We start from the raw sequence: 11,691 nt of genomic DNA, 5'->3' as shown, positions 1-11,691 counted from the left end.
AAGGTCCCTGTGTGGGATGGGTTGAAACAGTTGGCTCTGTCTCAATAGACATCGTGTAGGAGGGATTGAAACGGCCAGTTGGTTCAGTTGAGAGGAAACTGTCTGGCACCCTGGCTTGAACTCTGCAATCTTCTTTAAGTCTTCTGAGTTCTTTTCCTCCCTTTGCCACACTTTGCGGAGAAGGGAAGTCCGTGGGCTGCTCTGTCATCTGTCTGTTCCAGCCTGTAAGCCTACTGACTCTGTGCTGTCTTTGTGAGGAGAGAACTTGACAGCATTTGACAGGGTTTGAAGTCTGCATCGCTCACGTCCTGATCTGCTTTTCCTTTTGTGTGTTGAATTTGACACCTTTTTTTTTTTTTTTTTTTTTGAGAGGGAGTCTTGCTCTGTCGCCCAGCCTGCAGTGCAGTGGCTGGATCTCGCTCACTGCAAGCTCCGCCTCCCGGGTTCACGCCATTCTCCTGCCTCAGCCTCCCGAGTAGCTGGGACTACAGGCGCCCGCCACCTCCTCCGGCTAGTTTTTCGTATTTTTTAGTAGAGACGGGGTTTCACCGTGTTAGCCAGGATAGTCTTGATCTCCTGACCTTGTGATCTGCCCGTCTCGGCCTCCCAAAGTGCTAGGATTACAGGCGTGAGCCGCCGCGCCCGACCCCCCCCCCTTTTTTTTTGTCTCCATGCAACCCATTGGACAGCATCTTGCAAAAATGAGAGACTTTTGCCTATGGTTCCTTAAAACAGAGAAAGATGATTTTCCTTTGTAACACAGCTTGGCCCCCACAGCTGTGGTGCAGTGAGCAGGATCATCAAAAGCCACTCTACTTTTCTGGAAGCTGCAGAGAAAGGGAACCTGGAATCCTGGAATGCCAGCAAAACAGTAAGAATTTCTTACCAGCCAGGCTTCTGGCCTTTCTCTGTGCAAGCCAGTTAAGTGAATAGTAAAAAACATTGTTTGTCTCCTCAGCAAGATTTTAATTAATGGTTAAAAAACAAAACAAAACCGTGAGCCAAACTGTGAGGCTGTAGCAAATCCGGTGTGCTTTGTGCTATGCGATTGTGTTTCTGTGTTGTTTTGTCATGGAAAGGGGTACCACAGGATAGAAGGTGGGCCTAGGACCTTGTAAGCCTGCTGTTCAAGCTGGCCCAGCAGTCTGATTAGTTTCAAACTTTGCTTCAGGTCCCAGAAACAAAAACCGGTAAGGTTTCCCTTCTGTCTTGTTTTATGTCCTTGAGAAATTGACTTTGTGACCATGTTGAGGTACTCTTTCTTGGTCTCGGCCATCTGGAGGGTGGGAGTTTTCAGGTTTACATCGGACGTCCTGTCTGGAAGAACACATGATAATGTCATGGCTAGCCTTAAGAATTCTCTCAAGCAGTTAAAAATTCTTTGCAGGCTCAGAAATGACTGCTCTAACTCCTTCTGGGAAAGGCACCAGGAACTGCTTTCTGCTGTAGCTCAGCAGCTAAGGTTTTGCCTTTTCATGATGGCATCCTGGGTTCAATTCCTGGCTTGAGAACCAAATTCTTTCTGGTTTGATGCATGTAGGACTTTTGCCATTTATTGATTCATGTTCCCTCCATGGACTGCTTCTAATTTACTGTCTTTATATATATATATATATATTTTTTTTTTTTTTCTGAGCTACATTAACAGTGATTATAGATCTTGCGAGAACTATTGTTCTGTCTTTGGAAAAACCTCATGTGTCTGTGGTTATGTCCTAATCATAGTTAAGGCTTATTGGTTTCATTTGGGAGAATATCTGAGCATGAAGCAGTTTAAAAGCCAGAGGTGTCAGCTGTCAGCTATTTGCCCTAGCTAGAATTTGGTAATGGGCAATTTAAAAGTTTTTTTTTTTTTGAGCTCTATAGTTGAAAGCCAGCGTAATTTAAGAAAGATATCCAAGTTATATATATATTTAAAAGAACTTTATGCTTTTTTCTCTTATTGAATCTTGTTTCTGGAGAAATTTTTTTTTTTCTTCTCAGTCAGCTGAATAATTTCTCCATTGATTTCTGTCTGTTTTCTTGCCATCCTCAATGCCCACACAAAAGGACCTCAGGTATTTTCTGACAGCCTGGCGACCTTAGGAATAAGAGTGGTGGTGCCATAGACCCTGGTTTTGGAGAAACCTCTGCTTTCCTCATGGAACCCCAAGAATTTTAAGTGGACAGATCCCTCTCAAAATCGAAGGCCCTGCTCTGTTTTTCATCGATACTGAACTTTTTTGACTTTGGGGAGCATCAGAAATGACTTTTCATTATGAAAGAAGTTTTAGTCTTGACATATAGGTAGAAGATATACTTCTAGGAATGGCTCATGGCAGTTGCTTACAGGAGTGGTTATTACAGGCTAATAATTCCTTCTTCACACATTTAAATGAGAAAAGCATGCACTTGGGCACCCTTTAAGGCATGAAATGGGGGGATGGGCTGATTGACTTTGGGTTGCCCACCAGCCTTGGAGAAATGTCTTTGAGATGATATACATTGTGGAAGCATTGCACTGTCTTGTCCCGTAGCATTTCCCTCTTTTGGGGGACCCAGGATTTGGTGTAAAAATCAGATCCTTAATTCCTGGGGAACCGTTTTGCCTTTCAACTGTGCTGGCTTATGAGGCCCTACAAACTGCATGCTTTCTTGGCCCTGTTTCTTGAAAGGCTCTGCCCTAAAGCCAATAATACAATGAAAACATTTACATGTTTAAGGGAATCTTCATGTATTAGAATGTCTGCTTTTCCTGGACATCTTAGCTGAACTTTCACTCACACCAGTTTTTCTTAGTTAGGGTAAAATATAAATCCTCTGTCCTGTTTTACCTAAAAGTTTTCATTTAGAAATACAAATTTAAAGTTTTCTAGCTGACAATTGTTTACAGCAAGGAACAGGTAATCAAGAGACTGATGGTCTAAAATGGAAAATAGAAACTTAAACACTGGAAAGTAAAAAAAAATTATAATTCTACTAGTTTTGCTTCTGTCTATTTACATGTGTTGTATGTGGAATATTTATATAAAATTAATGACTTAAAGAAAAATAAGCACTTAAATAAAATATTTTCTCGGAAAAATGGAAACTAGGGCCTTTAGTTCACATGACTTTAGTAATCTTTGGTAAATAAAGACAGTTTTAAAGATTATTGGTAAAATAAATAAGAAGTCTTCAAAATTTAGACATCTGGTTTAAATTAGGCAGATCAGATATTGTCTTTGCTAGATGCTTTATGTTTATAAACTGCTTTTATGGCTTTTGATAATTGTTCAACTTGGTTATATTAGGGTGACTCGATTCCAGGTAAGGCCTGGGTACATATGGAGTTAGCCACGTCCACTAGCTGTGCTGAAAAGAGTCAGCTCTTATCTGCGGTTCTTTCCTGTGTTCTACGCTCTGCACCTGACATATAACTAAAATAATTTCCCTCCTATGTTTCTCACTAAAAATAAGAGTTATGTGCTTTTGGTAAAATATTACAAAGAGGCATAGGAGTGTGAGTTTTTAAAGAGAATGAATTTTGTCTAGTTTGGAGATGTTAAGTTCTCATTTGTAAGTGGAAGCTAAGCACTGAGTACATACGGACACAAAGAAGGGAACGACAGACACAAGGATCTACTTGAGGATGGGAGGAGGGTAAGGATCAAAAAACTACCTAGTATCATGTTTATTACCTGGGTGATAAAATAATCTGTACACCAAACCCCACAACATGCGATTTTTCTACATAACAAACCTGCATATGTGCCCCAGACCTAAAATACAATTTGAAAATAGAGATAAGATTAAATTTAAGATTTAAGGCTGGGCATGGTGGCTCATGCTATAAACCCAGCACTTTGGAAGGCCAAGGTGGGCAGAGCACCTGAGGTCAGGAGTTCGAGACCAGCCTGACCACCGTGGTGAAACCCCATCTCTACTAAAAATATAAAAATTATCCAGGCGTAGTGGTGGGTACCTGTAATCCCAGGAGGCTGAGACAGGAGAATCATTTGAACCTGGGAGGGAGAGGTTGCAGTGAGCTGAGATCATGCCACTGCACTCCATCCTGGGGAACAGAGTGTATAAAAAAAACTATAAAACATTGATCTTACAAATGAAGTCCTGTATATGAGCAAGTTGGCCAAAATATAAAGGGGATAATTTAGTTTTTCTATGGACGTCACATTAATGTAAAAAGTACACTGATGCAGACCCAGAATCTGGGCCTCTCTGCCTAAATAACAGCATTTTTATAGAGCATTAATTGGCTTTTTAATAAAAAAATTATAAAGGGCTTACAAAAATCTTACCTTATGATCAAACTAATTAAAATTGAATAGATTTATTTCTGTTTAATAGAATGTTAAAAAATACTGAAACATTTCTGTTTGCCTTTAGAGTAAACTGCAGAAGCAAAGGGAAAAAGAGGGGAAAGAACAGACAGATTCAGTTGGCCTCATGTTGTCTTTATTGGGTGCTGTTATTTTAAAAGGTTTTAGCCTTTTTGAAAAGTTTTGAGTAATAATTTAGGCTGAATGAATGATCTGTGATCTAATATTTTTGATCTCGTTTTTTTTTTTTTTTTTAAGTGAAAGCAAGTTTATTAAGAAAGTAAAGGAATAAAGAATGGGCATTCCATAGGTAAAGCAGCAACCTGCCATTTTCATGGTTATTTCTTTTTTCAAGATGGAGTTTTGCTCTCGTTACCCAGGCTGGAGTGCAATGGTGTGACCTTGGCTCACTGCAACCTCCACCTTCCAGGTTCAAGTGATTCTCCTGCCTCAGCCTTCCAAGTAGCTGGGATTAAAGGTGCCGGCCACCACTCCTGGTTAGTTTTGTATTTTTTTAGTAGAGACGAAGTTTCATCATGTTTTTCAGGCTGGTCTCAGTTATTTCTTGATTATATGCTAAATAAAGGGTATACTATTCATGAGTTTTCTGGGAAATGGGCAGGTGATTCCTGGAACTGAGAGTTCCTCCCCTTTTAGATCATATAGGGCAACTTCCTGACATTGCTATGGCATCTGTAAACTGTTTTGGCACTGGTGGGAGTGTCTTTTAGCATGCTAATGCATTATAACTAGCACATCATGAGCAGTGAGGACAACCAGAGGTTAGACTGTCATCACCATCTTGGTTTTGGTGGGTTTTAGCTGGCTTCTTTACTGCAGCCTGTTTTCTCAGCAAGGTCTTTATGACCTGTATCTTCTGCCAACCTTCTATCTCATCCTGTGATTTAGAATGCCAAACTTACTGAGAACACAGCCCAAGAGGTCTAGCCTTATCTTACCCAGTTCCTTATCAAGATAGGGGCACTCCAGTTCAAAGGCCTCTAATATTTCCTCCCTCCCTTTTTTAAGAGAACCCTTAATCCTAGGGATGGTAGATGGACAAAGATTCATCTTCTGTCACTTCTTCAGGCTGAATAGGGGTGATGCTATTTCTGACTAACTGTTAGGGTCTCTTGTATTTGGGATAGAAAGCAGCTCAGTCAGAAAGCATCAGTATGGTGAGGGACCTTCATAAATCTGAGTTCTGACAATAGGTAATAATTGGAAGATTAATAATTGTTCAATTTAAGAAAACATTCAGTAAGCTTCTCCTGCATTTCTACACAGAGTACAAACGCAATATATTTCACAATAGTAAAGCAAAATAAGTAAAAATTTCCCAAGTAAACGAAATAAGGTTTTCCATGAACTCAGCAACCGTTGGAACCAAGCAGACATGGGGTGGGAACCAAGCTGACATGGGGTCATCAGCTGATTCCAATGTGCGCCCAGAACTGGAATGTTGATTCAATTTTCTTTCTTTCTTTTTTTTACATTACTCATCACTCTTCTTTCTTCTGAGCTATAGTCGGAGATCACCAGTTGATTTACACGAACAAGCAGTCAGCCTAAATTGCAGAAAAAGTCTTAAAAACAACTGATGAGACTAGAATCTAATAACGGGTGTACCCTAGTTTTTGAAACATTATTTTTTTCCTCTCTCCAGTCCCCCACTTTTACTAAAGACAAATCATGGTAAGACTGATTTACTTTATTATACTTGGCCTGATTTTTTGTATGGAGTGCAGCAAGAATAATTATTTTACATTTAAGCTTTTTAAATTGGCTTTGATGGAACTATCCAGATAAGACCTTTTCAAAGCCAAGCCCAGCCTTAGATTTGTTCCATAAAATCTCTGTGAGTTGAGTAAATTCCTCTCCTTTTGAGGTCCCAAGATAACCTGGGCCTCCTTGGCCTGTCAGAAAGTGACACTCTTTACTTACCACAGGTCAGGAACCCTGACCAGGAATTGCATAGACAAGGTATGAGTCATTTGCCCAAAGGGCTTTTATTGGCTCTATAAATCAAGTTTGATTTTTCTTTTAATCAGAGTCTCACTGTGTCACCCAGGCTGGAGTGCAGTGGTGTGATCTTGGCTCACTGCAAGCTCTGCTTCCCAGATTCACACCATTCTCCTGCCTCAGCCTCCTGAGTAGCTGGGACTACAGGCGCCTGCCACCACACATGGTTAATATTTTTTGTAATTTTAGTAGACATGGGGTTTCACCATGTTAGCCAGATGGTCTGAATCTCCTGACCTTGTGATCCAACCACCCTGGCCTCCCAAAGTGCTGGGATTACAGGTGTGAGCCACCATGCCCGGCCAAGGAAAGCATGCCATTCCAGTCAAAGCCTTGGTAAAATAACCAATTTTTCCAATTGCATCCTGTGCCCACCCCCCAAAAAAATTCCTATTATACCTATGAAAATAACTATATTGCCTTAACTATAAGTTAAGAATACTCACAAATACTCTCCAAATTCTGGGGAAATCAGGTAGAGAGAAACAAATATGCTCCAATTTTTGTTCACAGGAGTATAATTTAGTCAATTGTTGAAAGCTTTCAATAGCTCAAAAGTAAAGTTTTCTTGACTCTGAAAAATAAAGCAAAGAATAAGCCACATTTTAAGCAAAAAAGTAAAAAAGATTACTTTAGTCTTCTATTAGTTCAGTCCATGTAGTTAACTCCTGTCCTGTTTGATATTCACAAACATTTCAGCTCTCCATAAGTCTTGAAAGGTTTTCCTCTACTCCAATGTCACAGTCTCCATAGTTATTAGAAACCTGCATTTAAGAACACCTGTGAAAGTCCTGTAGCTGATTATAAACCCAGCTTTTAAAGACGATCAAAACAAGGCAAAAATTATCTGAATGACAAAAAGTCTTAATTAGGACGGCCAGTATTAAAGCCACAATTGATAAGGAAATGTAGGTTACTTCTGTGGCATACAACAACTTTACATAACAATTACAACTATTAATAACATACACTAAGTTATATCACAATTATATGAGTTTCCCATAATTTTAGGACACATACCAATAACATATTTACACAAATACAGCCCAAAGAAAGCCAAACACCATTTCATATTTGACAATGTTTCCTGTATGATTTTTATACCAACTAAGACAAATTTCACCATTATATTAGTGTAATATTAATTTCAATCCCAATTCTTATTAAAACTTATAGACAAATCTAAACAATCTTAATTAGTTTGACCATAAGGTAAGATTTTCATAAACCTTTTATAATCCCCTACAATTTTTGTTAAAGAGCAGATCAGTGCTCTAAGAAAAACCTATTGTGCTTTTATTTTAATGTTCAATTTACAGAAAAACTGAATAATACACCTTTAACATTAGCCAATATATTCACACACAGAAGTTATTTTACAATTAATTTTTTGTAAACCTTTCACAACTTGTTCAAACCTTTAGATTTTTCTATCTCACTTAAAACAATCTTTTAACCCTTTAAACTGGGCAAAATAAATCCAAATTCCCATGCCTTCTTATAATCTTTTACCAAAAACACATTTCACTTTCCTTACACACCTTGCATATAAAACTGTTCCTCCAGTAGTCTCAATTACATGTTACAATGTTAACTCTTAGAAACTTTTGTTTTTGGTGAAAAACCTGATAAGTAAGCAATGTTAATTATGTACTAGGTGTGGAGCCTAGGACATCAGAGAGAAGTGCAGATAACTGACTCTTTCCGAAATGCCTAGAGAGTTAACTTCACATGTCCTCAGGCTCTACCTCACTGTAAAGCAGGTAAGTTATACAGTTACGAGTCATAGTGGCATTTTATGGAACATCTAAGAGGCCTAATAACATTTACATTGTACATTTCTTGCATAAATTTCCTTTCACGAATCCTTTCATGACTTAAAAAGACATGCTTGGACTTTCTGACTTGTCCTAAACATCCCTCTTTTTAAACAATGAATCATTTTACTTTAAATCAAGAATTTGCCATACAAGATCATTTCTTGTATAAAATATCTTTTCTTTATTAACCTTTTCATAGCTATGGGGCATAGCTAACTCCACATGTCCCCAGGCCTTATCTAGAATCTAATGGCTCCTAGATAGGTAAATTGAATAATTTTCAAAAGTCAAGCAATTTATGACTTTTAAAGCATTTAGTACCTGCCTAATTTAGACAAAATGCCTTTATTTTACCAATAATCTTTAAAGCTGTTTTAATTTCCCAAAGATTACTAAAGTCACATGACCTAAAAGACATTACAGTTTTTACTTTTCTGAAAAAATATTTGATTTAAGCTCTCATTATTTTTAAGCCAACTAATCAAAGTTCTCTCATATATAGACATCACATATACAACACATATAAATACACAGACAGACAAAAGATACAGTACTTGAAAGATTTTTCATTTGCCAGTGATATGGTTTGGTTGTGTCTCCACCCAAATCTCAACTTGAATTGCATCTCCCAGAATTCCCATGTGCTGTGGAAGACACCCAGTAGGAGGTAATTGAATCATGGGGGTCAGTCTTTCCCGTGCTATTTTTGTGATGGTGGATTAAGTCTCACCAGATCTGATGGGTTTATCAGGGGTTTCTGCTTTTGCTTTTTCCTCATTTTTCTCTTGCTGCCACCATATAAGTGCCTTTTGCCTCCTGCCATGATCCTGAGGCCTCCCTAGCCATGTGGAACTGTAAGTCCAATTAAAACTCTTTTTCTTCCCAGTCTCAGGTATTTCTTTATCAGCAGCATGAAAACAGATTAATACAGCCAGTTTCTTAAATAGATTACTGGCTTCAGGATGGAGCCCTTGGAGGAACAGGGCCAGGAAAGTATGTAGCTTTTATGGCCTAATAAACAGGCACAACTGGAAGGCAAAAACGAGATTCCCAAAAATTAAGGGTTTGATTTTTATATCAGATCATGGAACCCCAAAAGAGGGAATCAGCCCATCTCCCATGGAAGTCTTATCTCTCAGTGGGAGGTGGGGATATTTTCATACTTTCCAGGTGGCCAAGAGCATGCTTCTCTGATCCAAACATGCAAAGATATGAGTATCCCCCGATAACTGACATTAGCCATCCCTAAAAGTATATTCCCTACCTATTTATTACACACCAAATCTCTTTCATAATGTGAAGTAATTTCTGATACCCCCAAAAGTCAAAACCATAAGATAATGCAATGCAAAACAGAACAGAGCCTTAGGTTTTGAGAAGGATCTATCCACTTCCAATTCCTGGGGTTTCATGAGGAAAACAGAGGTTTTTCCCAAAACGGTCTTTGGTGCCTCCTCTGATTTTCCCAATGAGTCCCAAGCTGTTAGAGCTTGAATATCCACTTTTAATTAAGCTGACTTTTAACTATAGCACTCTAAAAAATTCTTTTAAATCCCTTATTACCTGAATTTAGGCCACATAGCAAATATTTCTGGCTCAGAGAAAGGAAAATTCAAGATAGTTCATGGAGGAGAAGATAATCAACAAATGGTATGAGTCATGCAGGTACCAAACCAGCAGTAAGGACTTATTATTTAAGCTGGGAAGTGAACCCGGGTCACCGTTGTAAAATGGCAAAGCTTTAGCTGCTGAGCTACAGCATTGGGTTGGTTTCCTTGCTCTTCCCAGAGGGAGTCTAGAGCAGCCAGTTTTGAGCTTGCAAAAGGTTTTAAATGCTCAAGATAATTTTTAGAGATATGACATGAATCCCAACATTTCTGTCCCCTGGAAGGTGGAGACTAAGAGAAAGTACCACCACATGGTTACATCTGACAGATGTAGACAGTGATTTTTACTATTCATTCAACAGTTTACACAAAGAAAGAAAGGAAAGGGAAAGGAGAAAAACATTGCCTGTGGTGGGGTGGGGAAGGCGAAGAGCTCAGGAGGCCAGAGAAAGACCCCCCACCCCATTGTAGCAACACTGATTCAAAAGCTCAGGTGGCCGCTTGTTGGTAACAAAGGAATCTTTTCCAGCAGTCCCATCAGCTCTCAACTTTCCCCTTTAGGGTGGAAAAAGCACCCCATGTCCCACAATCCTGTACATACCTAATCCTGTCACCCATAGCCATCAGCAAAGAATACAAGAGAGATTAATCCAAAGAGAATACCAGTTAACATCCTGTAGTGCCAAACCTGTTCTTAGCTGAGAGGGAATTTACTGAGAGGGGCCTCCAACTCCCTAAATCCTAGGAAGGACTCTAACCTTCCTAAGTTAGGCCTTGATCCCAGGTTTGGTAAAGCGTCCTTGCCTTTTATCAAGATGGGCCTTTAACCCCATCTGTCCTAGGAGAGACTCTTTAACTCCCCTAAGTTGGGTGTCTAACTCAATCCCATTCTTTACCCATGTAAATGCACCCACTTACCCAAACTTGGCCAATTGGTGTTGTGTGCAGACGATTTTCCTTTGGGTCAGGGGTCTCTTCAGTATAGGCCCTTCAGGATTTGCCAGAAAGATGTTACTGGAAAAGGAATCCAATCCAGACCCCAAGAGAAGGTTCTTGGATTTTTTGCAAGAAATAATTCAGAATGAGTCCATAAAGTAAAATGAAAGCAAGTTTATTAAGAAAGTAGAGGAATAAAGAATGGCTACTCCTTAGGCAGAGCAGCCAATATCAAGTGTTTTAATATTTGACAAGCTTTCCAAAATAATATTGTAAATATAGCCCTTTCAACGTTGTTAACCTTTTAGATATTAGGTCTCCTGAAGTCCAAAGACACATGTGGCTTATTTAGCATGTTAAAATCATACAAAAAGCATCATCAGGCATAAAGTGGAGTTTGGCTTTTTTTTTTGGGGGGGGGTGATATATGTGTATCCATGTGTTTTTATTTATATATGTGTTCCAGAATTGTGCAAGCCTGATAATTTTGATATGTTTCCATATGTTACCAGAACTCATTATGATTATGTTAAATTTTTGGATGCCACAAAAATAATCAAATTTCCTTATCAGTTGCGTTATTAACCATGGCTTTTCTGAGACTCTCGTCATGCACAGTTGTTGTTTTACTTTGATCCTTTTCAAAAGGCAGTTTTATAATCAGATATAGGACTATGATGGGCACTTTTCAATGCAGATTTCTGATAACTTTGGAAATCGAGCCATTAGATTAGAGAAAACAACTTCCAATGCTCTCTGGGGCAGCTAATGTTTTCATAAACATTAAGCAGAACAGGAATTAATTGCATGGACTAAACTAATAGAAAATTAAAATAATTTTTGTCACTTTTTTCCTGAAATGCAGCTTATCTTTTTTATTTTATTTTCCAGAATAAATAAACAGTTTTTTGAAGTATTTATGTGTTGTAACAGTTGAGTAGAATATACTCCTGTGAACAAAATTTAGAGCATATTCCTTTCTCTCCACTTGATTTCTCCCAAATTTGT

At 38.7% G+C, this 11,691-nt stretch overlaps 1 long non-coding RNA gene across 1 annotated transcript in view; it reads right to left on the bottom strand.

Annotated features, from left to right (window-relative positions):
* Nucleotides 1–5,559: 5,559 nt before the first annotated feature.
* The window catches only part of LOC105466238 (uncharacterized), a 30,878-nt gene continuing 24,746 nt past the window's right edge, over nucleotides 5,560–11,691 (bottom strand). Inside the window, exons 2-3 of the long non-coding RNA XR_011625433.1 lie at nucleotides 6,767–6,894; nucleotides 5,560–5,866 (exon numbers count right to left, since the gene is read on the bottom strand). This is a non-coding gene — a long non-coding RNA (uncharacterized lncRNA). The remainder of the gene's footprint in view (nucleotides 5,867–6,766; nucleotides 6,895–11,691) is intronic.

Source organism: Macaca nemestrina, chromosome 7 (assembly GCF_043159975.1).
Source record: "Macaca nemestrina isolate mMacNem1 chromosome 7, mMacNem.hap1, whole genome shotgun sequence".
Taxonomy (NCBI): Eukaryota; Metazoa; Chordata; class Mammalia; order Primates; family Cercopithecidae; genus Macaca; species Macaca nemestrina.
This window is presented reverse-complemented; position numbering and strand designations above follow the sequence as displayed.